Genomic DNA, 25,242 nt, shown 5'->3' with positions numbered 1-25,242 from the left:
CACCTAAAAATCAAACTACATTAGGGCTCTTTTGTTCTTCGCATCTAAATGAAGAATCATTGTTCTGGGCTGTAACTGTTAAAGTTAAAACCAAATCTTAAGTGAGTAAATGTCAGTGATTATTTAAAGTAAGGCACATCAGTGAAAACATTTAATTAATGCAAAAAGGTATGAAATGTCTGAAAACAGCTTTACAATAGAATTTGTCATGGCTAACAACAAGCCATGTAATCCATTTAGAGATGCCTAGGAGCACTTCATAGTGAAAAAACTGAATAACTGCACTCACACAAGTAGGAGTCAGTAAAATGACCTTCTGATCAGAACTGATTTATAAAAACATACACTTTAATATGACAGGTCCAGCTTTACCTCTGCTGTTCAACCCCAGGGCTGTGCTTTTTTAAAGTTTTGCTGCTGTTTTGTTGCAGCCACTGGATGGTGGGAGCTGACTGGCAGGCTGCAGTGGCCCAAGCTCAGCTCTGCGCTTTGTTCCCAGATTGTGGGGTTAATGGGTTTCCGTACTGGGTGGTGAGGGAGGAGAAGCACAGCTTTCTCCAGCCTTCTGCGTCGGGGAAAAATTAGGATGCAGCCTTCGTTGTCGGAGCCGGGGAGCTGTCTGCCACTTCCCCAGCAGCCCCTGGGCCGGTGACAGGGAGATGGATGATATCTGCAGCCTGGCTGCACTGCTCCTCCAGTGCGCACGCACTCACACAAACACACACACACACACACACACACACACACACACACACACACACAGACACACACAGACACACACAACATGGAGAGAGAGAAGTAAAGCAAATAAACCCACACACCTACAGTCTTTCCTCTCTCCTTTCCTTTTCTCATCTTCTTTTTCTCAAACACACGCACACACACATGGTATGAATATTTGTCTAATACGCCTTTGTCACTGTTGCCTTTGGCAACAAACCTCGTATCCTAGATATCCGGGGAAATGAAAATCTTCCATGTGAAAACAATGAAAATGTTTGGAGAAAGAACTGCAGAATTTCTTTTGTATTTGCTTACATGAAGTCAAACATAATACGTTAAAATGACCAAACACACATAACATGTTTATTCAGAGATGTTTATTAAAATCATCATTTACAACATGCAGAACAGGACACTGCAATTGTTTTTCTACTAACACCTACAATACCAAGACATTCACTGATGAAAAAGTGTAACACATCAGTTTCATTTGAGATTTTACTTCCACAGATGATGAGTGTAGTTTCAGGAATGATTTACAACAGCTCAACTAAAGCTCAACTGAGTAAACAGCAGGGGGGAGACTTGTTTAGAGCATTTTATAAAAGAAGACTATCACCATCTTCTCCTCTTTGTTTCTCTCTCTTGCTCCTATTGTCCTTACCTGTTATCCTTGTTTCCTACACTGTTCCTGTAGTTGGGACCGAATCCAGCGGCCATGTCACCTGAGTGTCACCTGGTGCATACTAATGGTGAGCTGGGTGGGGTGGCTGGGGGCAGGGGGGGAGTGCTGGCACAGCGTTTAAGTACACTCTGACAGGTAGGGAACACGTCCGGGCCTTGGTTTAAACCCCACCTCCTCTCCATGGTTTTCTTCTACCTCTTTTCTCTCATCACTATGCTGGAACAGAGAAAATGGGGGAGGGGGTGTAAAAGTCAACGAATGGCAGAGAAGGGAGAAGGAGAAGGGACAAATAAGGTAAGAGTGGTGTTGAAGCAGGGTGGGGTGGTGAGATGAGAGAGAGGGACGAGTGCAGAGGACAGCAGAGCGAAGGCCGGTGGGGAACAAAGTGTATGGAGGGACATCCATCACTGTTTTAAGTGACTGCAGTGGGATGGGGCTGAGTATAAGGTCGTCTGTGCTCTCTCTGCGAGCGCTGGACACCTGAGCAGAGCTAAGCTGCTTTCAAATGACTCCAGGCTAATGATCTCCTACAGACCGTCGGTTAGCGCAGTCTGACACTTTAACCAACCCACATGTCTTCTGCAAATATGCAGACAAAACAGGACCATCACACAAGCCAACATTATCCCCCGCTTTTGTCTGCTAACAACACGGATAACACAAATACACTGAAGAACAGGAATTCAGGGACTGTCCGTGTGTTGCTGTAATCTGTCTTACCTCTGAGCACCAAGAAACACGGACAATTACCCAAATTCCTGCATAAAAAGAAACAGTGACAGAAATTAAGCAAACAAATGTGGGCAACAACGTTACAAATTATTTTATATTTCAGAGTCAAAGCTAGCTGCATTTATCCAAGCTTTTACTTGCACTAGGGATCAGCAGATATAATTCCCATTGCATATTCCCAGTGGTTTAGAACGTTGAAAAAATTATAATATAATAATTCCTTGCCTAATACAAATAACGTTTTAATGAGAAAAACTACAAATTTTAAAAACGTAAGCAGTAAACTACTTCATGGGCCCACTAATGCTTTCTATTTCAAAAACAGCAGCACTTTGCTGTATCCGGACTCTTTCTACTAAACCTCAAACATTAACTAAAAGGGTTAGCTCAGAGGAAATGATAAATCTTTGACCATAAAGATAAAAACAAGCTATTAATGTATTCGTGGAATCTTTAGCAATGCTTTTGTCACATACAGGTTTGTTCATTTAAATTTTAATATCACTGATGTAGATGTTATCGCCACCTACTGATGAAAAGCTCAGCAGACTGAGGAGTGCCTCAGTAAATTGCATAACACAGTCCAAAAGTGTACAAAAGTGAAACCAGAAACTGCATGTTGTAAGAAAGAACCTATGCTGTTAATGGTGGTTGAGCTCAAGCTCATGTCAGATTGACAAAAAACATATCAGGATTTAGTTCAGTCCTCGTTTTAATTTCCTTACTGGGGAAACAAATTATACAGACTTTTTTTTTTTTTAGAAAAAGACAACATGTGTAGTATTATGGGCTGTACCAGTGTGTAAGGCATAGGTTCTCTACATTTCTTAAATGGCTTGTATTGGAATTTTGTGGTGACACAGGCTACCATCACTTTTGCTGTAGAAAGTAAAACATTAGCCCTGGTTTTATACAACTTGAAACATTGTAGCTGCAGCTGCATCATTCACAAATTATTCCTGGCAGTTTTGCTGAGATTCGATTGTATGTTTATTCATATTCTATAATATAATTTTTAATGAAAATCATTTAGCATGTTAAACTGAAAGTCAGCCAGCAGTAAAAATGCAGTACTGAAATATCCAAAAGAAAGGGTTGTAAAGAGTCCCACAGTATAAACTTTGATTAGGAATCTCTGCCGCAGCCCAACTGTGTGGTGACCAAGGGGTTAAAAAGCCTTTGGCGTGCAGTAACAATGTGAGGCCAACAATAGGTCACTTTTAAGTCCTGGCCTCTGGACAACTAACCTGCAAGACAGAGCATAATTATCCCAGCCAGTTACAGTTCAATAACTCCATCAAGCTGTTAGGCCGATATCAGGTTTCCCGGGTAACGCCTATGGAGTGAATCCCAGATCAGAGAGAGAGGGCAAGACAACATGGGACCTCAGGAAGAACAAGGGCCAAAGAACCCCCTAAAAACAACACATCTGTGTGAAAAAAACACACAACTAACACACAACTAACAGAGTCAGACTCTTCCAGTTGGCTGTGCTAAAACCTCTGGCCTGTCGGGCTGACAGTCGGCTTTCTTTGAGCTCTGCGGTTTAGTTTTCAATCATCAACCCCACCTTTCAGGTTCCTGCTCTGTACCCACCACTCTAAGCGCCTTTAAACAGACCCCCCTCCCCCCCCCCCACCACCACCACCTCCCACAGTACTCACTGTAATGTGTGAAAGTTAATGGAGTTTATCTCTCGTCCCCGTCGCCCTGAGAATAATAAAGAAACTTTTGTGCTTTTGATGCGCAGGGATAATTACATTACAAGTGGCACTGTGATTTATACCCCCTGATTGAATTAAAAACGTAATGAAATTGCTTCTGTATAAAAAGTGTGTGTGCGAGAGACTGCATACGCTTCCATCAGCACAGTTTTCTGCGGGTGTGTTCAGGTGACTGTCTGGCCTCCTGCCGCAGTGTCTGGAAACTCAGACGTCGCCCCTCCTTTCTGCACCCTATCAGCCATACCTATACCCCCCCACATGTCCCCAGCACCTGTGCCCCACCACCACCCTGCTGTGACAGGAGAGTCATTGAAAACAGAGCAGCTTCTGCTGATACCACAGCCTAAAAAAAAGGCACACAAAAACAAGATCCATCGGATCTCAACTTCAGCTTCAGCCTAAACACAAACCTAGCAGACAAATATTTAATCTGTCCTTCCTGCCTTTATCAAACAGCCAACTGTGTTACACGACCACCTTTAAACAATGCATTGCAGTCTCTCACACACACAGTGGAGCCTTTGGTGTATCTTAACCTATTGGAGCTCTGAATGAATCCCTAAAGAAAACTGAGAGCACACTGACTGCTGTTTATTAATGGAAAGTGATGATAAAAGTGTGACACCTCATTTTAATTCTATCTGAGGTAGTTCTCTTGTGCACAAAATATTCCATTTCATCAAATGGGTTCTGAAGCGACCTTTAAATTAAATTAAACATACTCAATTTACATTGTCACTGATACTGGATTTTCATTTTGTTAGGCTGATTTACTTGGGAAAAACAAATGACTGCTGTTTGGAGAGGATAAAACAAATCAAAAACAGAAAAAAAGACCAGAATCATTCCCTGCTGTGTAGCGATGCACCAATCAAACGTTTCCCGGCAAATTCCACTTTCCATTTTTTTAAGCACTGAAAATACCGATGAAGATTTTTTTCTAATGACTATACCTCATAAAAGACAAAAAATGTGATGCACAGATTACAAAATTAAGTCCAAGAATTAGAACATTAGCTCAATTTGTCGCAAACATTTATATGACTTATTAAAATCACAAAATGCATCAAAGTACATGGTGCTTATTGGTGTGTTTGTTTTTAGGAGTTCTTAGTTGTTGCATTTATTAAATAGCAAAACAAATCATATTTTGAAGTAATTAACTTGTTAATGACTGATGGGAAAAGAAAAATGGGGAATTCTGATCTTTATTTATTTACTATGAACACATTTTATGATTTCCAGAATCAGGTACGTCAATAAAAGAAACCATCACTGTGTCAGATTTATCAACCTTTAACTTTAAGTCATTTACTAAAAAAATTATTAAGAATTATTGTAATCAAGAATAGTGAAGTGATTTAAATTTCAGAAGAGCTTCTGCAGAAAGGGGTTTGGTGTTTGTAACATTTGTTTTAGAAATATACTTTAAATGTATGACACATTCAGTTCAGCAGCTGCTCAGACTCAACTTGTTTGACTTTGAACAAAGTTGGTTTTCCCCTATGTGGCGGAGCTACAAACTGGCCAGGAGCTGATTTTTACGGGGTGATATTTATTAGATCATTGGCGGATTACTCTCAGCTTGCTGCTCTCTTTGCTTTATGTGTGTGTGTGTGTGTGTGTGAGGATTTGATCAGTGGGCTCGGTGCGCTGCCAGGCTTTGCTGCGTGTCAGACAGACCCTAATAAAACTGTCTGGCTGTTTTGCGGGCACCGATTTCATTCCGGTGCGTCTGAGGGCTCAGCACTCGTCATCGCGCTGTGCCTGGCTGTTTGGTATTCACCGGGGTACGGCACTCTTTCAGCTGTTGCTAGGGGCGCCGTGGCACAGGCACACACTGATTAGTTGGCATCGACATTTTTCAGTGTAACACCAAATGTGGTACAGGAAGAAAAAGAAACATAATTAGGGAGAGAGGGGACTGGAAGAGAGATGGAGCAAAAAGGGTTCAGAAAAAATGAAACGCATTCCGAATATAAGTCAATCAGGAAGAAATTGTTTTTTTTCAGAAAAGAATGCTGCCCTGGGAAAAACCTAAAGTTTAAAAACCATGTGAAGTTGTTACACATTCAAACCTTTCAATGTCAAAAGAACAACTACTTCTTTAATTTAATTACACCTCTACAGTTGGTGTCATAAATAGAGTAATAAAATATTTTCTTCTTATTCCCTCTCCTTTCAACAATTACAGTGTCTGTCTGAACCGTCGTCCCCCTCCGGGTTCATGCTGATTTAGGTCATGAACCAGTTTAGTTGAGATATCTCACCACCATGACGGTACATTTTACCAGAAACACAGGAATTTCCAAAGAACTCATTCGACATTTTAAAAGTACAAACACTGGTTAATAGATTTAACACAGTGAGCAGTGTCTGTGCACCTGATTTCTGAACATCTGAAAGCCCTCACCTATTGTTTAGAATTAACAAAGTACATGTCAAAGTATTTGAACAATTCCAGGTATTACTGAAATTAAATTCCTTCCTTAAACTACTTGCTTTTCTCTTTTAAAATATAACACATTTTTCTAAAAAGCCTGACTAATGAATGTATTTCTGAATGAGTTAAAATGTGCAATTGTTTGCTGTGGGTGATTATCAGAAGGTAAGTCCTGATTTTGAAAATCAATATTTTAGATTTCTCACACACTGTTTTTGTTGGCTAGTTTAGAGATGTCCACAAAGAATGACTTCAGTGATGAAGTACATACGTTAAAACAAAATTAAAAAACATATATTTACCTATATTATCTATTAAGCAATTAACTTATCGTAGTGCTGAGAAAACACAAAGTGTGTATCAGAAGGCAGTTTTGAAAGCAACAGGAGATTAGGAATTAGTCTCATCTTGGTCCTGAGACTGCGCTGGTTTATCAGAACGGGTCTTGGAGCGCCGGTTTGGACCGCTTGCTGTCCTGCCATTTTTAATCTGACTGTATTTTACAAGAAAGGCGTTCAAGCATGGATAATGGCACAAAGATTAAAGGGTTATTTGACAGCGCAGTGAAGAATCTATAAGCTGTAGGCTGCATGGTTGCTGCAATCATGAATCCAATATGTTTTTTTTCTTTTCAGCAAATATTATGATAACAAAAACGTGCACATTGCTTCATGTCCATGCAACAGAAATGCTGTAATGTGGTTCCTGAAAGATGTAGAACTGTTTGCTCTTTTGCTAATTTATTTCAGTTTTGAATTATTTTTTCTGTTGCCACTTGATTCTGACTTCACCTTTTGGAATATTTGGTAGAAAGTCGATTGTGCCCTCCGCCCGCGTCCCAAGAGCCTAACCCGTGATTTTTTATCAAGAGAGCTCACAAGTTAGGGTCTCAGGGAGCAGGTGAAGTACGACAGGCTATTGAGGAGCTGCAGTCCGCTGCAGGGCAGCAAATGACACCTTTTTCTCCTCCTCACACACAAATGCACACACTGTCTCTTCCAAAAAAGCACTGACACTTTAAAGCACCGCAGTTTAAGCCCAGAGGCACCCACAGCCAGAAGGTATCTGTCTGCCGTCATAAAACCAGACGACTCAGTCCTGTGAACGGCGGAAAATGCTTGCATATTCTCATTGTCTTTTCTGAATATAAGCCAACTAAATTTTGCTCAAATGCCTGTATACCTGTGCAAACAAAAATATGTTAAAGGTGGAAAAATGTTTCAATGTACGATAACATCAACTGAGTAAAACCAAACAACGACAGCAGCACAAGAGAAAAATAGCATATTTGTCTGACAAAGCGATCAATTCTGAGACAGGCAGACCTAAAAGATCATCCCTGCTCCACACAGACAGACGCAGAAGCATGGCTCAGACAAACAGAGAAGCCTGCACTGCCTGCTCTCTGCTAACTAGCCTTTGTGCTGGAAAAGGAAAAGCCCCCCAGTCAAGCAGCTTTGTCCTAAAGAATGCCAGTTGGTCGACATTTCTCCCTTCCAGGATGGTTTGGGCAGAACCCCTCTGTTGGATTGTTCCTCCCTTTCCTAAGACTGATAGATGCAGAGAGCCACACGGCAGCCTACAACACAGCCAACAAAGGTGCAAATACAATCGGGTTCAGTTAGATATTCAATAGGAAAGACCAGCTCTGTGTTTCTCCTCTAGGGCATCAGACCCCAGGTAAAATTCCACATACGAAGAAGCGTTTTTTTTAATAACTCTTATAGAAAATTTGCAGTCCTGTCCCCAGTGTAGGTTCACAAGCTGTCTGCTAAACCTGACCCCCTTCCATTTTACTTTCCATCACTTTCAAACCCAGACACTAGCAGCCGAACCATGGCGGCTAGCTCGGCTCTCAGCAAGTTGTCAGAGTCAAAGGCGTCGAGTTTCAGTCAAACATAAAACGGCTTCCATCTAAATAAGATGCAGCACAGCTGGAGTGAAGAATCCAGACAGTAACTGCCAGCAAAATGACAAATAAATTTGAAACATTTCCAAGTCTTTTTTTGGCTACCGTTCCCTCAAACACACCACTGTCTGCCCCCCACCCCCCATCCACCTTCTAACCCCTCCCCCTCAGCCCGCAATCCCCCAGTCAGATAGATGTCTTTGACTTCTCTCTGGGGAACGCCAGGCAAAGTGGAGGCTTCCGCACCACCTGACGTGTTGCCGTGCACGCTCATTCCTCTGTCTGCCGCCGACTATTCCTTTTGTTATCCATTTCTGAGCTGAGGATGAGGAGGAACAGAGACTGAAAAAGGGCAGCAGGAGAAGAAGGAGTGAAAGAAAGAAATGCAGGGGGGCGCTGATGAAGCTGATGTGTCCGTGGGAAGCTGCAGCCAGGTCAAAGGCGTGGTAAACCCCCCCCCACACTCACCCCTACCTCCATTCTCCTCAGTAGAGAACATTGGTCCATCCATTTGCACTGTCAGCTCCATCTCAGCATCCTAACCCTCCCCTCCTCCTCCAATAAAACTCCTCCTCCTTCTCACCATGCCAGACAGGGGGACATCAGCCATGTCGTGATACTGTCATCTACACCCTGTGCTGGTGTTCTTCACTCCTTCCCTCTGTCCTGCAACAAGATGCACTGCCATCATCAACAAACAACAACAAACAGCCAAAAACATTGGTCCATCCAGCCACCACAGCTGCCTCGTTCTCACCCGATCCCCTCCTCCACCTGACCCCTGTGCCCCAAGCCCTGCCTCTGCTACCCCCAGTCTCCACACCCTCAGCCCACGCCCGTCCCCTCCCATCCCGCCAGGTCTGTACCTGTCTGCTTGTCTCGCTTGTCTGCAGCTGCTTGCCCAAAGTGAGATACTGCAGCAGGAGTCTGCAGCGACAGCCCGAGCTCTTTCTCTCCCCTCTTTCTCTCTCTCAGACACACACACATACACTCCCTCCATCCAGCCTTTGCTGGTGAACACGTTCCTCCCTGTGCTGATCAATTTCTCCTCCTTCCAGCAGCACACACACACACACACACTGCAGTGAACTGGCTGTCCATAGAAGAGGATTCACCGTAACAATCCCAAATGTACTGTCACAAGCAAATGCACGCTTGGACTCTAATGAAGCACAACGAACATTTATCCAACATTGCCAGTCAATGGAGAGAGATGCAGAAAACAAAAAGGGGCAATTCTACAATTGCTCTGCTCAGCTCACACGTGAATTCACACACACACAGACTGTCACACAGACGGTGACACAGTCAGCATAAGAGGCATTGTCACAATACTGTGACTGCGGCTGGAACGCAGTGGCTCAGTCAAACTGCTGTCCGAGAGTCCTGAGAGAAATTGCAATGTCAAATTCCCACATCTGCAGAAATGGAAGTACAAAAACATGCTTTTTATCTTCTGTGTTCAGGTTAACTGATATTTACAGAGATGTCACCAGGCTGTGGAACTGCAGACAAATACCTACAGATTTCTAGTACTTATAAACACATGAAAAGAATTATAATGTACATTTGAGCTCTGCAGATAAAATTTAGAATCAAACTGCTGAAATTTGGTGCCAGCTTTGTTAACTAGTGTCTGTCTTGTTTTTCAGATGCATATTCAGCATATTATATGGTTGTTTCAATGTTGAATATTAATAATTATTGTAGAAGTTATTTTTCAAGAGATTCAACAAAAAAATGCCCATAGATTGGAATCTGCCAATTTTCTCTTGACTGGCTGTAATCAATGATTTGCAAGTCAAACTCATGTATTTTATTCATTAAATGCATCAAAACTAAGATTTCCCACCATTTTTGATCTATAAATGCATCAAATAACAGCATGCACTTTAACTCGCTTTGTTACGTTTATTAAAGAACAGATAAATGTTAGGCCCATACAGTTTGATGCATAAATGCGAACAGCCCTTAATTCCTTCATTTTGTTTATTGAAAGGTCAGCCATCAAAAAAAACTATATCTCGGCATTAATGTAAGTAATGATATAACTACAAGCGGTTGGAAAACTTTAAAAAAAAGGCAATTTTTCTAACTACCCTTCTCTCACAACAGGATTTGCCCTTGGCAGCTTGTCCTAATCTTAGACTTTAATCACCCTCAGGACCCCTAGATAGATTAGGGTTATGACCTTGTTCCTCACAGAGAGGGGCAGAAAGAGAGATCTTCAAATGTTCTCATTGATTGATTATTAATTCACGTGGAAATCTGCCACTTTAGATCAACCTGACAAAGTTTAAACCGGAAAATGTATTTTAATCAAACATAGTAAAAGAGGTGCTACACTTCTATATTGCAGAAACAGAATGAAACTCCCAGGATGTGAATAAGTAAATCCTGCAGCCAATGTCAAAACCGTGGCCAGGTTGAAGTCTATAGGGGGATGGTTAGCTCAGTGATGGTGGCTGTGACGCAGAGACTGGGGGTTGGGAGTTTGTCGTCTGCTAAAGCCAGCGGGGCCAGCAGGCGGCAATACAAGTGATCAATCAGCTCCATTACAGCCGTGTCACTGCGCAGTCTGGAATCGTCGCCGCATTTCGCCCATCGCCCCTCCTCTTACAGCTCCACAGAGACAAACACCAGCACCCCGACTTGTTTTAGCTGCAGACTGAAAATGTAAGATGCCAGAGTGAGGAAACAAGCCCACAACTCATGCAGAAGCTGTAACTCACTCTGGTTGTTCCTTTGTACATTTCCAGTCACGCTAAGAGAATCTGGTCGTGTTGATGTTGTTCTGTTGGATCTGTCTAATAATACAGAATTTAAATAATATCAAAAAAAGCTTTTTATAGAATCCCAGAAAAGTAGCAGCTTCATTGTGACTGCTGAGCAGGACACACAGGAGCCCAGAGACATCACTCTGCACACAGCTGCAGTAACACATTTGTTTTGCTACAACGTATTCTCAAACAGTATCCATGCAGCCTAGCTACTGAGAACACTAGGCGGCAGAGTTAGAAGTGAGGGGGGCGGAGGATACAGGGGGGAAGCGAGCAGGCGGCAGAGAATATGTAATGCACAGCGCCTCGCCAGCCAGCCAGCGGGACATTAATGACGATCATGTCTTGTCACACTAGCTCTTGGGCTAGTCAGCAGATCCTGCCCTTGTCCCTGCCCTTCTCCAATCAATGGTATTGATCTGTCCCAGGGGTCAAGGGGCAAGACCATATCAATAGGGGGAGAGTGGCTTATGCAGCAGGCGGAGAGGGGCTGTCTCCAGACAGATCGATGACACCTCTGTCTGCCGTTGCAGTGTTATGATTATTCATTTGCCATTAACCAGACCAAACTGAGGGGTTACGGTTTCTGGGGAAGAAATATAGCTTGCGGCGGCTCATTTTTACAGGAGAGTGAAATTTCATGACTTGGTGGAGCTGAGGGGCCATTCTGGCCAGAAAAGTCAGTATTCTGATCTGGGCCGATTTGTTACTAAGGTTTCCTCCCGTCTATGACGTCGAGTATGAGAGGCCAATCACTGTTCTCTGAACTGTTATAGATGAAGGTGGTAATTGGCTGACTTTAATTATTTTTAAAATCTTTCTCAGGTGCTCCTTTAAGAACACATGGTTGCCTCTTAAAAACTCCAGTTAGTATATGTACCAAGGAGTATTTTATTTGTTAAACATTTAGACAACAGCACAAGCTGCTGTGTTGGGAAATCTGTTTTTTATTTTCCTAACTATAAGCTCTGTGGCAGTAACATTTTCTATTTTAAGTCTTCTTCAGTTTAGTTGTAAAACTAACAGAAGACAATAATGTTTTGGGATTTTACAAACAGAAAACAATACAGTTTAAGGTGGATTGATGCATAGTGAAGAGGCAAGGAACAAAAAATATAGAATTTTACACTAATTTTGTAACTTCTGTTTAGGACATTTTCTTTTTGCTTTTCTGAAGTTGAGGAATGAGTTTTAATTTAATACATTGGAGCTATGGATCCTTCTTTTACTGCTTCTGAGGTATGTCTAGTAGACAGAGGTTCAACAAATTTTCAATTTCAATCATACCGTACCTTTTTAGACATGATTTTTCTGTTTTCTAGCAGATTTTAGAACACTCTGGGTCTACTGTAGTAGAAAACATGGTCTTCAATTCATGAAACAGCACAATGCTGAAGTTGGCCTCCAATACCGTAGTGGGATAAAGGGCTGCTTCACCTGCTATAATAGCATATGGATCTGAACTCTTAGACTTGTCAAATTTGGAGTGCGTTTGCACAGAGTAAATATAATTTCTGCAAGGTTCAGCTAATCGCAATTTTAAAGTCTATTATGGTTTAAATTTAAGACCTATAGTTAAGCCAAAATGTATTAATGCCCTTGGTAGATTTAGATTTAATGTAATATTTAAATTTTACCAATGCGTTCTTTTTGTCAAGAAGTAATAACATTTTGGAGTGGCCTAGTCCCAACTTAAATTCAGCAGAGTCCGTGCTGAAAACCAAAAATAAGGGTGACAGCAAGGAGGCGTTTCAACCTTCACAAAAATGATGAATGATCACAAACACAAGTGGAACATAAGAAACCTCGACATCCATTACAAGAAGCCTGTGATTGCTGTATATATATATATATATATATATATATATATACACACATGGGTCACACATACGGGTCAAACACACACTCTCATTTAATAGTTTTCTTAATGTTTATGTATATTTATTATTTATTTATTATCTATTACATAAATTCTCACTGAAGGCATCAAAACTGTGAACAAACACATATGGAATTATGTAGCAAACGAAAATGAACTTTAGATATGTTTTATATTTTAGATTACTTAAAGTAGCCGCCCTTTGCTGTGATAACTGAATTATTAACCTCTGGCCATCTCTCAATGAACCTCTGAGAAGTTCTTTCAAGACTCTTTGGAAAACCTTTTCAGGTGACCTCCTCATAAAGCTCATGGAGAGAATGCCAAGAGATCAAAGCAGTAATCAGAGCACAGGGGAGTGGCCATTTTGAATAATCTAAAATCTGAAAATGTTTGGAGTTATTTCATACTTTTTGTTTACTATATAATTCCATGTGTTCATTCACACTTTTGTTGTCTTTGGTGGGAATCTACAATGTAAATAGTCATGAAAATAAAGAGACCCATTAGGTGAGAAAGTGTATCTAAAAAATTTGACTTCAAATCTTCATCTGTCAAGGCTATAAATCATTTTTGGACGTAACTGTTCAAAACACAGCGAAGGTGTACCTAATAACTTGCTTACTTAACATACTCAACTTATTTAACAGCTTAACTAAGTTAAAAATAACTTTAACACCTTTTTCACAGTTGCCTATAGAGTAAGCATTGAAATCTGCGATTTTCCAAACAGACCATGTTCAAGAAACCCTCCTGAAAAAACTGGTAGTGGCGAAGTTAATAAGATTTTAAACCTCTAAACAAAAACGATGATAAGCCATTCGTTCCTTCATTTTATTCCTTCGAGCAGAGCTGTTTGCAGCTATGTTTAAAGGGCCTTATAGTTTTGTCACGGTGTATTACCACCCTAATTCATTTCACAGATCTACAATACACAGAACAATGATTGCTGTTAGCATGATTCTCCATTAAAATAAATCAAATAAAAAAAAAAAAGGTTAAAAGTGACTGGAAGAAGATGGATGTATAAATTCATGACAAAAACCCATGAACAAAAATCTGCACAAGATTTTTTTAAGACCTGAAATCAAGATGAATAAATGTAACAGCTTCAATAACTTTAGAACCCTGCCAATACAGATTCTTTAGAGTAGTTTGTGATCTGATCCTTTGATTCATTCAATAAAAAGAAATAACCATGCATTGTTTAAAATCCAAAACTGACCCAGTTTGAGAAACACAGAACCAATTTAAAATCCATATTTAAGAAGGCCAGAAAAGCAGTAAATTAGTCCCATTTTCATTTCTTACTAAATGAATGAGAGACAGTCTGAAAACCCAAGCATATTTCCATATCCTGTTTTTGTTTTTTGAGTTGATAACAAGCCAGTTTGAAGCAAAGTTGAAGATGATTGAAATTATTAGAATTTTCATCTTTTCTCTGCTATCCAAAGAAACTGGAGATTCCCATCTAAGACATTTGTCACTGTTCTGGCAGTGAAGGCTGGAAAATAATAAATATACTGTATATATATTTAACTCACCAAACTGAAGTAGTCCTTATTAATCCTAATAATTGTCTGTTTAACAAAACCCTAAATGTGGGCACTGCTGGAGACGATGACTTTTAGCTCAGCTGTTGGGAGCAGCTGGACAGGGGAGTGCTGAGACAGCAAGATTCGCAGCAGCAAAGCTTTCCTCTACACATCTGGAGGAGCCAGTGAGGTCCAGAGGTGAAGAGAGATGAAAAGTAATTGCAGGTCTTAAAATAAATACTGGCAAGGAACAGCTTGAATCCCTTTCTGCTCTGCTAAAGAGAATAGATGTTTCCATCTTTGAAATAATCTGTGATAAAATATTGCTACAATATTTGCCTTTGAAAAAATGTATGCTTTCTGCACATTCTGCACAGGTGTTCGTTTTTTTGAAGTTCTTCTGATCGTTTTTGTTCCTGTGAAGCCAGATGATGTTTAGGTAACTGAGGAGGCGGATCTTCCTGACAGTGATGTTGAAAAAGTACAGAATAAAAGGGCTTCTTGGGTTTCTGGGAATTTACCAGCATCGTATTCCCACACGAAAACCTGTTTAATGACAATCCTTGTGATGGCAATCTGAGACTGATTTAGGCTGAAACTGTTGGTATTACTATATTTCATTACAGATGACCCAAAGATCTCTGGTTCCTATTAGTACAGACACTGAATAAAATGAGACAGAGGGTTACATTTAGGGGTTTTTGTGTACGATGTAAAGAACATACTATCATTTCCCTCAGAGTACTCTTTAACATTTCAACACAGCATCAACCATTAAGAGGATATTGTTGATCAAGTCAAGGACTGAATTTCCAGAAATACGAAGCATCACAAGTTCCAACAGAACATCAAACAATGACAACAAATGATGCAAAGTCTTGAAACCGGAGCTAATTGTTTAAATGACAAAGTTTTGAGAGAGCTGATCCACTCAGCAGTGGCCCCAGACATAGCAAAAACAGTGCCATCCATCAAAGTGAAAACACTCCGCCACAATGATAAAGAACTACAGCAAAAATTACAACCAGCACTCTCTGCACAAGCTGCATTTCAGATCAAGTCACCCTGAAGAGAAACAATTTCAAGCTGGTCTGCCAGGCCATTTTTCTCCTGTGTGCTGCTTCGGAGTCATTTTACAAGCCATGGTTGAGAGCCACACTGATATGAAGTCTCAGAAAGCCGAACTGTGTTCAAGTCCACAGTAAACAGAGACTTCAATGTTGCCCAGGCAGGCTTCAGCCTGGAACTAGATCTCATATCACAAATGGTCCTTGTATAGAACTGTGGACAATGCATTACAAGGTGCAGAGAAAACGTATAAACAATCTACCTTTACTACACTGAAAAACCTGATCCACCTGGGGGTTTACTCAGGTTCAAACAGCTTAGGTAGGTAGTATCTAGTTTGGTCACTAAAGCCTGAGGAAAAATTGTCATACTGGAAAAAATTCTGATAATTATTTTTCATTGCTCAAAGTAATCCGTACTTTAATCATAAAACTTGTCAGACAGCTAACATGCAACACTAGGCCCAGACCTTATAAAACAGTCTGAAAACGGATGTCTCCGATCATTCTGTGGGACGGTTTCCACCTCATGTAAAGACCTTACTGACCAAAACAAAACATTATGTGCAGCATAGTTGCAGTTGCTGTTTTCAGAGGTTTCATTTTTGTTTAATATTTGTAGATTAAAATATTTAGTTAGTGAAATAAACGAAACAGGGGAGATCTATTTTATTCTGCATATTTGGGTGTCAGTGCAACTGATGTATTACATTTAAGATGAAAGCATATGAAAACATAAGACAAAGATTGATTATAAGCTTTAAACATCAGGTAGATCACCACTATTAAAACCAATCCTTTAATATGAAAGCACAGATGGGCAAAAATTCCAGTTTTGAGAAACTGTGAAGAGCCACTAATAGAACTATTTAAGCAAAGCCATTTCTGTGCATGTTGATGTCGTACATGTACTCCAAGGAAAGCTAGAAGGTTGTACAGTTAACTCCCAGGGTATAATTCTAAACCATACAACCTACTACCTCAACCCGGATGTACACATTTTCAACAAGGGTTCCTCCTCTCTAAATACAATAACTGTATTTTCTTCTCAGTTTTGTAAAATTTCAGGTTTAAACACTGGGAATGCTCTAGAGCAAGGGTCTGCAACCTCCGGCTCCAGAGCCACAAGTGGCTCATTAGACCTTCTACAATGGCTACTGATAAAAGTGACATATAACCAACTACCATTTTTAAATGTAGACATAATAACAGTTTAATGCAGGTTTTAGCAGTTTTCCCATGGAATAATTGCACTGTATTTCCACATAAGAATGAGCTTACCGACCTAAGTACCGGTATTTCATATTTTTCCATCTATTTTTCTTGTCATTAGGTTAAAAACTATGCATTTTTTTACATTAATTTCCTCAAACATCAACATCCCAAAGAACAAAATGTATCCATCCTCATTTTGCAAAAGTATTTTTTTTTCCTTATTTTAAAACCTAAACTTTTTTTTAAAATGAAAACAAAATGTCTACAGTAGATATTTAACAAAAATTATACTGTAAGTTGTCTTTTTTATAAAATATCATGCTACTCTAAACAAGTTGTATTTGAAAAAATGGCTCTTTGGATTGTAAAGGTTGGAGACCCCTGATCTAGAACTGGAGATGCACCGAGAATTCTGCTGGTGGCCAGAATCAGATGATTTTTCATCTTGATCAGCCCTCACTATTGAATGGAAACTGGAGAATCACATCTTTTTAAGGTGTTGTTTGATGTAGAAGTTGTGGCTAAGTAAGGAAAGCTCAAAGTTAGCTTTTTTCAGTATCAGGGAGGAGTGAAGTCAGAGGAAGCTCAAAATGTAAGAAGCTCTTTAAAAGAATACAGATTTTCTGCGACATGTAACACATGTCTAAAATTCATTTAGGCTTGTGAAAGATTGTGAGAGAGAGCAAGACTTAAAATAGATTACAGGAAGGATGAACAGAGAAAAGAAAAGTGCTGTACATGTGGAAATGTTTGGCACCTTTTTGGAAATCTCAAGACTTAAGGTATGAATCTTTATTCTCAATTAAAGACTCACAGAGATTGAGATTTTATCAATGTTAGCTCTGCTAACTGTGCTATTTGCTAATATGAGACGCTCACAGTTTAATATGCCAACTGCATAATACTTTTTTTTTTTTACAATTGCTCTTTCACCGCTCAAGATTATTAATTAAATATTAAAGACTCTCTCTGAGGTTGTTTTATCTTTAAATGGCTCTCAAAGAAACACTGGAATTGAAAGCAGTCTGAATGGGCAGGTCAAAGCAGAGATCGGAAACCGGCCACAAAATTCTCATCGGTGCATCTCCATCTTGAACAGTGCTAAGGCAACAAAGAATTGTAGATTTTACATGTGTTAAGTGCCTATAATGTAAAAACAACCTAAAGAAAAAAATAAAATGTCAACAGATGATGTTCACACCACAGTGACAAAGACCCACAGAAGCGAGCTTGTGCTGTTAGATTTGCCACAAGATCGGATCTACGGGTTTGTGCCAAATGGTCATGGGCAAAGTATCAAAATAACGGGGTTATTGGCTAACATAGTGATGTGACACTGTAGGTGACATCATCACAAAAAAATCTCTGGCCTAATGTGCAAAGGACTTTTTGGCAGCAAGACTTTTCTGTAACATTCACACAGATCAAGGCAGGATTCGCTGCAGCTGGCAGCTGAACACTTTCTCAAAAGTCAAGACAAACAATCAAAGTTCATCAAACAGATGAGGAGATGACTGGGTTGACTTACCTTGAATGTGTCTTGGTCAGGGGAGGAATTTTCCAGTAGATTGAAGTTCATCACTATGAAAACAGGAAAAAAAGTTGTTTTTAGATACCACACCACAGATCATAACTGCTGGAATCTTTTTCTACAGTTTTATTCCTAAACCAAAGGTTGTAGTGCCTCTATGAGGACTGTCTTGGTGGAAAAAATAAAATATCATATTCCAGAATCTGCCGGGAACCATTCTGGCATCCGATCTACATGGGAAAAAACATTCAAATACAAATTATAGAACATTCTCAAGTTGCTATGCCTCAGTTTAGGAGATAAATATGACAAAGAGTAGTCTGAAAGTGCATACCTCCTCCAAAGCTGAAAAAAGAAACTTGGATTTTTATCCATTTCTAAACCAACCCCTGTTTTACAGGAATCTTACCAAAAAAATATCAAACACAATCTTCTAACCTCAGAATCTCCTTGGCAGAGGGAATTAATAACTGGTATAGTAGTTTTGCATGACACTATTCCAAAGTAGGCTGCAGAATTGCCACAGTAGTGCCCTTCCTGGCCAACTGCAATGTGGTGAGAGGTTAGCTCAACTTAGCCAAGACCGCAGATAGCAGAGAGGGGAGAGCAGAGCTTGAGAGAGATGCCAGTGTAATCAAGCATGCTACGGTCAGCTAACATTAACTGTGGCGCTGCCAGAGAGCCACAAGCAGCTGAATATTCCTACAGCCGCAGTGCACCAAAGGAAAGTCTGAAATGAGACGTCTCTGTTGAAGTCTTCTGTCAGTTTTAATAAAGCTACATGTCTGCAGGCACAATCTGAGCCAAAAGTGTGAGGAATGAGCATTGAGTGTCACTAACAGTATGGTTCAGAAGTAATCTGTCCGCCATTTTCTCTGACACAAACAAGAATAAGAGAAGACCAAACTGGAGAAGAGCATTTTTTCAAAATTCTCCCCTTGTCTACTTCCGTAGCATTCTGTTAGGAAAAAACCCTGGCTGAAAAGATGACCTGATCTGTTGCCACAGAGCCAAAGCATTCCCAGCAACTGTTCTACTGACACTGTAAAGACATCTTTTGTCTAAATGAAAATGTAAGCCTAGTCTGCCCCACTCCCTAATCTGGCACCTTCTGGGTGAAGTGGTGCAAAGGGTGGTGTCATGGCAACCTCTACCTGGCAGGCTGCCCAGAGAAGTAAGGGCTAATGTGTAGAGTGGGAATGCTTGACACCTTCCAAATTTGACTCTAGGCGTGCTCATTGCTTAAGATTTAATTCCAGATGGCAGATGTTTTTGGAAAGAGTAAATACAGAAGACAGAATGCAGAACAAGCTAACGATGGCTCAGTGTTCCACCTCCTAATTCAAATATCTGATGTTGACTACAACGAAGCTCCTATGCACAGGCTTTATAAGCCCTTTAATTCAACCGTATGAGACCTTCTAACAAACAGAAAAAAGGGATTAGATTTTAAATAAGTCTAAAATAAAATACAATAGGTGCCCATTGTGACGAAAGGAGGATAAAAACTAGGTAGTCAACTTGTTTTTCAAATATATTACATTCCTCCTAAATCTCCCCTTCCAAGAACCCCCAGCTCTGATTAGCTACAGCTTCAGTTTATAGACCAGAATATGCAGGATGATTCTCTTATGGATTAACAGCCCCATGAATTTTCTTTGTCTGCTGTTGGCTTTATAGATCAGCTTTTAAGGTAGTCACTGAGTTACATTGCAGTAGTTTGACAACACAACAATATATGCTGTCCAACTGAGATTCACTACAGAGCCAGCTATACACCAGAGACACGATCAAAGTTCTCTAACTTCTTGCTAATTTTGCTTATGATTATTTGAGACTAAGTAGCTAGTAACTATTTTAATTTGACCTTCTCAAATGATAAGTGTAATAGTTTTTAAAAAGTCTTACTCTTGATTATTTTAACTTAAAAGGTTTTTCTGATTGTGACTCTTTTCTGACTACTCATTTGAGTGAATCAAACAAAAACAAATGCATTAAATTTCCACTGCAATTTCTGCAGCCATCTGAAGCCTCTAACTTGAAAAGCTGTAACATGACAGTGAAACATACATGAAGTGGTTAATATTCAAGGAAATAATGGATATTTCAATATAATCGGTGATAAAAAAAAAAAAATGCTTTTAAGAAACTTGTGTGAAAACTAATATAAACTAAGCTGCAAAGACAGCCCCCTCGTCTCCCTTGCAACGGCTCACCTGAACCATCATGGCTGGCAATCAAAACTTTAAATTTAAATTTAAAACTCCTGTAACGTGACAAGGAAAATGTTGGTAAAGCTCTCACAACTACAGGTACATCTAAAAACATTGGAATATCTTGAAAAGGTTTGATATATTTCTGGTAATTTTGATAATAAAGGCTTTACTGCATCAATGCATTTTGACATGTAGGCAATCTTTGGTTCTGCTGAGGTGTAATGGCAGCCCAGGTTGCTTGATAGTGGCCTTCAGGTCATCTGCATTGCTGGAAAATGAAATCAGTATCTCCATGAAGCTTGTCAGCAGAAGTAAGCCTGAAGTGCCCTAAAATGTCCTGCTAGACGGCTGTGTTGACTGGACTTTTGAAGCTCCACTGAATTCTTGAATGGATTTTGCTTGACAATCATCTCAAAGCTGCTGTTATCCATGTTGCTTGCATATCCTATCACACTTTGTTCTTCCACTCAACTTTCTATGAATATATAGTGGCTCATGAAAGTACTTTCCTTTTTTTTAAGTATTCACACCCCTTGAACCTTTCGACATATTGTCACATTACAACCACAAACATAAATATATTTTATTGGAATTTTATGTAAAAGACCAACACAAAATGTTATACAAGTGGAATGAAAATTATACATGATTTCTTTTTTTTTTTACAAATAAAAACTGAAAAGGACATTGTTCAAAAGCATTTAGCCCCCCTGAGTCAATACTTTGTGGAACCACCTATTGCTGCAATTACAGCTGCAAGTCTTTTAGGGTATGTCTCTACCACCTTTGCAGATCTAGTGACTGAAATCTTTGCTCATTCTTCTTTGTAAAACAGCTCAAGCTCAGTCAGACTAGATGGAGAGTGTTTGTGAACAGCGGTTTTCAGATCTTGCCACAGATTCTCGATTGGGTTTCTGTCTGGACTTTGACTGGGCCATTCTAATCCTGAATATATTTTGTTTTAAATCATTCCATTGTAGCTCTGGCTTTATGTTTAGGGTCATTGTCCTGCTGGAAGGTGAACCTCCGCCCAGTCTCTTTTGCAGACTCCAACAGGTTTTCGTCTAAGATTGCCCTGTATTTGGCTCCATCCATCTTCATATCAACTCTGACCACCTTCCCTGTACCTGCTGAACAGAAGCACCCCCAGAGCTTGATGCTGCCACCGCCATATTTGACAGTGTGGATGGTGTGTTCAGAGTGATGTGCAGTGTTAGTTCTCTGACACACATGACGTTTTGCATTTCGGCCAAAAAGTTCAGTTTTGGTCTCGTCTGACCAAAGCACCTTCTTCCACATGTTTGCTGTGTTCCCAACATGGCTTCTGGTAAACTGCAAACAGGACGTCTTATGGTTTTCTTTTAACAATGGCTTTCTTCTTGCCACTCTTCCATAAAGACCACATTTGTGCACAACTAATAGTTGTCCTGTGGACAAATTCTCCCACCTGAGCTGTGGATCTCTGCAGTTGATCCAGAGTCACTACGGTCCTCTTGGCTGGACCTCTGATCAGTGTTCTCCTTGTTCGGCCTGTAAGTTTAGGTGGACGGGCTTGTCTTGGTAGGTTTACAGTTGTGCCATACTCTTTCCATTTCCAGATCATGGATTGAACAGTGCTCCGTGAGATGTTCAAAGCTTGGGAAATCTTTTTATAGCCTAATAGGCTTCTCCACAACTTTATCCCTGACCTGTCTTGTGTGTTCCTTGGACTTAATGATGCTGTTTGCTCCCCAATATTCTCTTTTGTGGCTTACCCTCTTGGTGAAGGGTGTCAAAGGCTGTCTTTTGGACTTCTGTCCAATCAGCAGTCTTCCGTATGATTGTCTAGCATACTGACCCAGACTGAGACCATTTAGAGGCTCTGGAAACATTTCTGGGTTATTGCAGGTGAGTTAATTACCCGTTTAGGGTGTGACACCATGAGTTTCCAATAGTAAACTTTTCACAATATTCAAATATTTTGAGACACGGAATTTTGGGTTTTCATGTCAAAATTACAAGAAATAAAGGCTTGAATTATTTTACTCTATGTGTAATGAATCTATACAATATGAGTTTCACTTTCTGAATGAGTGTCAAAAAATCTTTTTTTTCCATGAAATTCACATTTTGTTTTTAGATGTACTTGTATTAAACTTGCTGCAGAGCATACGTTAACATCTGTTATTATTATATATTATTATCTCCCCCCATTGTCTTAAACATTCAGCAACAGACCGCTCTATTGGGTACAGAAAAATAAAAACTACAAAGTTACCACCCCATAATAAAAGAAGGTTTTTAAAAGAAAATCTTTTAATATTAAAAAACAGTGTTACAGTGAATTTAATGGCTTCTGCAGCTTAAACACAAGAACGTAACAGGGCTTTACCTAATTTATTTGCACAGAGCACTTTTTTACACTGTTAGGATCCCAGCTTTTAAATAGTTTTCTTTACTGAACCTAAGGTACATATTTTCATAAAAGGACACTAACACCTACTATCATTACCAGATTTACATTAATGTCATACAAGCCTTTTACAGATAGTGACTTGTGGAGGCAGTGTTTCCTTAGATGGAAAAAGTTTTTTAATACATTGAATAATAAACTGAACTTGACTGCATTGTCAAATAACTAGAATCAAGTTGAAATGTCTGAATATTTGTATGATGGGATTGAACTGACTTTGTATTTTTATATATTAATTTCTTTTCTTTTTTTTTTTGGTAAAGTGTGAATTGCCACTACATAAATAAACTGAACTTCTTTGAATTTATTTATCTGCAGTTCTACTTATTCAGACATCCAGGCTGTCCACAAACACGCCAATGGAAAAATAACCTTCCGACCTCAAAGCAAGATGGCCTTGCTGGGGCCATCTGAGCCCCTTATCTACTGCATTCTGCATTAAACAGTCTCAAACCAAAACGGCTCCAACATCTCCCCACACGAAGAGGCTCATTTCATATCCTGGAAGGCAGGAGGCCTGGGTCAGAGTTCAAATGAGAATGGGGGAAAAAAACTCCCCTTGGGGACAACATATACCGTGGAGAACCAGACAGAGGTGGAAGAAAATCAGAGTTCTGGGCTGAGCAACCTATAAAATGCAATATATCATTTGTCAGTGGGGAGGGAAAGGCCAAGGAGGACAAAACAACAAATTAGAAATGGACAGACATAAAAAAGCTGAGGAAAAAAAAAATTATTTTCAAATGTTGTGTGTATATACCCTGAAATCAGCAATTGGATTTTATTTGATAAAGTAACACAACATAATGCATAATGTGAAATGGCAGGAAAATGATACATTGTTTTAAAAATGTTTTACAAGTTATAGTCTTGAAAGTGTGGCAGGCATTCGTATTTATACTATCTTATACTACCTGTACACTATTTAATCTAAATGCAGCTGTGCTGTTTCAGGCCTCAGAGGTTTGTTAGAGAACGTCAGAGAACAAACAGGTTTATGAAGAGCAAGGAACACAGCAGACAGGTCAGAGAGAAAGCTGTGGAGACGTTTAAAGCAGGATTAGGTCATAAAACAATATCCCAATCTTTAGACATCTCACAGAGCTCTGTTCAATCCAACATCTGAACATGGAAAGAGGATGTATCAGCTGTAAACCTACCAAGACATGGATGTCTACCTAAATGAGAGCAATAATAAGAGAAGCAGCCTAGAGGTCCATGGTAACTCTGGAGGAGCTGCCTACACCCACAGCTCAGGTGGGGAAATCAGTTGACAGGGCAACTATTATTCGTGCCCACCACAAATCTGACCTTTATCAAAATGTGCATTAAAGACAGCCATTGTTGAAAGACAGCCATTTTCATTCATGTTTCAAGTTTGCCACAAGCCTTGTAGAGGACATATCTTTTCAGATGGGAACATAACCGAGCTTTGTAGCCTACATGGAAAACACTGTGTGGCAGGAAACCAACAATGCACAGGAGTCTGAGGACATCATTCCCACAGCCAAACATGGTTTTGGCATCATCATGCTGCAGGGATGCTTTTCTAAGTCTGACTTGAGCTAAACAGAAAACAATCCTAGAAGAAATCCCGTTAGTGGCTGCAAAAGACTTGAGACTGTGGTGGATGTTCATGTTCCAGCAGGACAATGTCCCTTAAGTCAGAGCTACAATGGAATGGTTTAGAACAAAGCATAACCATGTGTTAAAAATCAAAATCCAGACCTAAATTAATAATAGTCACTTTTCATATGACAAACTCTATAAATAGTTGAAAACTATGTTTCAACAAATTTCTAACAAATATGTGCTATTTTTGCTTGGTATGTCACCGAATATCCCAATGAAGTTTGAAGGTCTTACATGACAAAATGTCATGTTAGACAAAATATTCCTTAATGAATGAACAAGTAATGTGACAAATTACAAGGTAAACACATGGCCCATTTCTTCTATCGTTCCCACAAACATTCATACTATACTGGAAAACCTAGAGCTCATTTGTGAGCTATTTAACTTCTCCAATCCACACCAGGGACATCACTTCTTTGGCTCACAGCTTATATTTAATTTACTGATTCTTAAAGCTATGACAAGAAAACAGCCGACAGGTTAATCCGAACACAGCTTTAACAGGAGTGTGTACTAGTGTCTAAATATTTGACAAAAAATTATAAAATAATATTGTGGAAGCCTTGAAGTGGGAAATATGAATGTTCTGTTCAAAATGGAATGGTGCAAATTCTGTAAAACAAAATGGTTTCCCATTTGAGAGAGAGAACTACTGTAATATGTCAACAGCAGAGTCAATGCCATACAAACATCTAAGTGCAGTACAAGCTTCAATT

At 39.7% G+C, this 25,242-nt stretch overlaps 1 long non-coding RNA gene across 1 annotated transcript in view; it reads right to left on the bottom strand.

Annotated features, from left to right (window-relative positions):
• Nucleotides 1-1,083: 1,083 nt before the first annotated feature.
• The window catches only part of LOC124876388, a 50,901-nt gene continuing 26,742 nt past the window's right edge, over nucleotides 1,084-25,242 (bottom strand). Inside the window, exons 2-3 of the long non-coding RNA XR_007040293.1 lie at nucleotides 18,221-18,273; nucleotides 1,084-1,624 (exon numbers count right to left, since the gene is read on the bottom strand). This is a non-coding gene — a long non-coding RNA (uncharacterized LOC124876388). The remainder of the gene's footprint in view (nucleotides 1,625-18,220; nucleotides 18,274-25,242) is intronic.

This window comes from Girardinichthys multiradiatus, chromosome 11 (assembly GCF_021462225.1).
Source record: "Girardinichthys multiradiatus isolate DD_20200921_A chromosome 11, DD_fGirMul_XY1, whole genome shotgun sequence".
Classification (NCBI taxonomy): Eukaryota; Metazoa; Chordata; class Actinopteri; order Cyprinodontiformes; family Goodeidae; genus Girardinichthys; species Girardinichthys multiradiatus.
This window is presented reverse-complemented; position numbering and strand designations above follow the sequence as displayed.